We start from the raw sequence: 3,512 nt of genomic DNA, 5'->3' as shown, positions 1-3,512 counted from the left end.
GATACAGAACATTTAAATAGGAACATAAAAATGTGTTGATGTTACGTTCAACATGAGATGAGAGAGTGTTGCACCTACCTGACGAAGCATGAATCTGTGAAAGAGACACTTGTTGTTAGATGTGTAACTCAGTCTAAAATATGTCATTTCAGACAATTAAATATGCTCAATGATCGTCAATAAGCCATTTACACTTAAATTAAATGGTCTTATTCTAGTATTTCTAACAGCTCCATGGTGAATAAAAGGTATAAACTGTACCATATTCAGCTTCTTGGCGGTCTCCGATTGTGTTATAGAAACAAACATCACCTACAGAGAAATTAAAATCAAGCCAAGGTGACTTTACAATACTTATTACACAAACTAATATTTTATTAGATAATCTTAGATATAATATGTAACAAATAAAGATTAGTTTAACTGCTTACCGTGCTGAAGAGCGGAGTAATGATCATTCTCGTGGTCCACATGATCTGCGTTGGCGCTCTCAGACTGGACTGGTCTACAACACGTATCAGATACAGAACATTTAAATAGGAACATAAAAATGTGTTGATGTTACGATCAACATGAGATGAGAGAGTGTTGCACCTACCTGACGAAGCCTGAATCTGTGAAAGAGGCACTTGTTGTTAGATAGTTGTTATACTGCTGTTCTCTCTCATGATGTCAGAGTATGTGTGTGTATTTGAATAATTAAAGAACATGTAATAATAGAAGAAGAAGGTCTCACCCTTGGACGCTCTGTAGCAAAACAAAACGAGCAGAGGAATAACAAGAACGATTCCACAAACCAGCCCAACAATCAACAGTACAGGAAATGAAGAGCTGTCAGGCCTGGACACCACTGGAATAACTAGGAATTATATTCATCTAAATTTATTTCTCAGTCAAAAACAAGCAGTTTACAAGAAAATGCAGCAATAGTTTTAATCCTACTCACCCTGAACTGACATCCAGCTCTGTGCTGACTCTCGTCCTGAGTGTTGACATTTGTAGAATCCTTCATCTGACTTTGACACTGCAGAGATATTTAACTCCCATCTGCTGTCACTCTGAATGACTTTCTCATTGTGATAGAAAAACACAATGGAGTCAAATGTTTGACTTCTTAATTTGCAGCTCAGACTAACAGAATGTCCTTCAGTCACAGGACGGGCAGGGCTCAGCAGGATCATATCTCCATCTGTTAAACAGTCAAAGAATACCAGGTTTCAGTCAGAGATCAGCTGGTTGAGGAACTTGAGAATGAGCTGATGTAGAGAGATGAGAAAAGACATACTGGGGTTTTTCTTTTACATTGTTGTCACTGATTTAACAGTGATCATAAAATCTGATGTTTCATCTTCATACACCTTGTGTGTCTAATGTTCAAGAACCCTTTCAGTTGGCTGAATCCGTAAACTCACAGCTAAATATCACTAAATCCTTCACACTGGACTTTAAATGGTGATCATGGACCTAAAAACTGAAGAACACATCAGCCACAAATTTATATTCTATATTTATACATGGTTAAAATCACAGTGTGATTAAATACTCAACTATGTTTATTAAGTGAAAACCATTAATTAGTGGAGAGATGATGAAGCAGAGCGTTGGGCAGAACTCTTAACATGTCAGTGTGCTGTCCTCCTCAACACACAACGGGATGTTTGAAATAATAAGTCAGAGAAAAACATAATGTAATGAAATCATACCCTGTACAGTGATGTTGACTGCGTTGCTGAACTCTCCTGATTCAGACTCACACCAGTACACTGCATCACTGGTCCTGTCAGTGTTTATGTTGCATGATGATCCAGCCATTGTCCCCCAGGTGGAGCAGTCTGACCAGTATCTGTCCTCAGTTGAAAACCTCCTCACTATCCACTCAGCAGAGTTTCCCTCACAGCTCAGTGAGACAGAGTCAGAGATGAAGTGTTGAGCTCTGTCAGGACTCACTGTGAGAGATGCTGATGAGTGAATATCTGAAAAACAACATGTGATAATTGGTCAAACAGAGCACAGAGATCTTCAGATAGAAAATGCATCCATTCAAATAGTCCTTAGCTTTGTTTTTATTGCAACAAAGTTCAGTATTTTGGTACAATTATGATTTCTACTTTGAGCTCTTGCTACAATTTGGAGTACATTTTAAAATGATAGACAACCAAGTGACTCCAGCTGCTGTAAGCAGAAGAAGAGCTTAAGTATCCAGACTAAAAGTACTTTTTGTAAATGAGAGCAGAGTTTTAGCCAAGATATCATATCTGTCTTTTTGTGTGTTGTGTTAAAGAGTGAGGACAGAAGGAAACAAGTCAATTCCACCCAGTAAGGTGGAAAGCATGAAGTTTAGCTTGATGCTAGTGAGAGAGAGGCAAGATCATAAGAAGACAGTAAATTAATTTTCTTTTTTTCAAGATACTGTTTGTTTCTCATCATTTAGAAACAAGATGAACAGAGCTGATATAACATCTGTTTCTTCAGAGATAGAAACAAACTGACCTGCAGACCAGACATACTTAGGGTAACTGGTATAAGAGGAATACACTGGATCTCCTCTTCCAGCTCTGCAACTATATTGTGTTGTGTGTGTCTGTCCATGAACAATGTAGGAATCCTGTTCAGTCCCACTGCTGCTGCCAGGTACAAGCTCAACTCTGTAGGGGTTGTCTGATGGATGAGGAACCATCTTATACCAGTAGAACCTCCATCCAGCAGATGGATCTTTAACTCTGCAGTTCAGAGTAACTGAGGCTCCAGCACTCAGCCATGATGGAGACACAGTGATGACAGGCCGGGGTTCTGTTGGAAAATGATTTTTTAAATGAAAACATGTATTGATAGTGGATCAGATACATTCTGCACAATCAGTACATACTGAAGATTTACTATATAATAAATATATGAACAAAAAAAGCCTTTTAATGAGCTGTATAATCTTCACTTTGAAAGAAATGTGATGTCACTTACTGTCTGATACTGTCAGTTTGATGGGATCACTCCAATCTGTAGCAGAATGCTGCATATGTTTCTTTCTGCCCTTACACCTGTAGTCTCCACTGTGGGATCCAGTCACAGATGTAATACTGTGTTCATTTTGATCTGAAGGTTTTTCTGAGCTGGTTGTTCTCCATTCATACTCCCACTCAGTGTCTCCTCCATCTTTGATCTCACATCTGAGAGTGATCCTCTCTCCTCTGTATACTTCAGTCCAGTTTGGCTGCAGAGTCACAACAGCCTTGTTTGGAACTGTTCATGTTCAAGAATTCACAGAAAGAAAACAAAAATTAAGAAAAGTGAAATCTACATCAAACATAAAATGTTATTCAATCAATTAATACAACATATATCTTTATTCTGTTTCCAATACAAAAGTCAAACTCACTGATTTTGTAGATAGTGACTGAATCACTGTACTCTGTGTAGTTAACTGGCTCTCCTCTTCCTCCTCTGCACCAGTAGACTCCTCCCTCTGAGACTCTGATTGGTCCAGCTGAGAGTTGAGAGGTCAGAGGTTCAGAGGT

The sequence above is a fragment of the Sparus aurata genome, chromosome 10, assembly GCF_900880675.1.
Source record: "Sparus aurata chromosome 10, fSpaAur1.1, whole genome shotgun sequence".
NCBI lineage: Eukaryota > Metazoa > Chordata > Actinopteri > Spariformes > Sparidae > Sparus > Sparus aurata.
The sequence above is the reverse complement of the archived record's forward strand: the minus strand, read 5'-3'. Positions refer to the sequence as shown.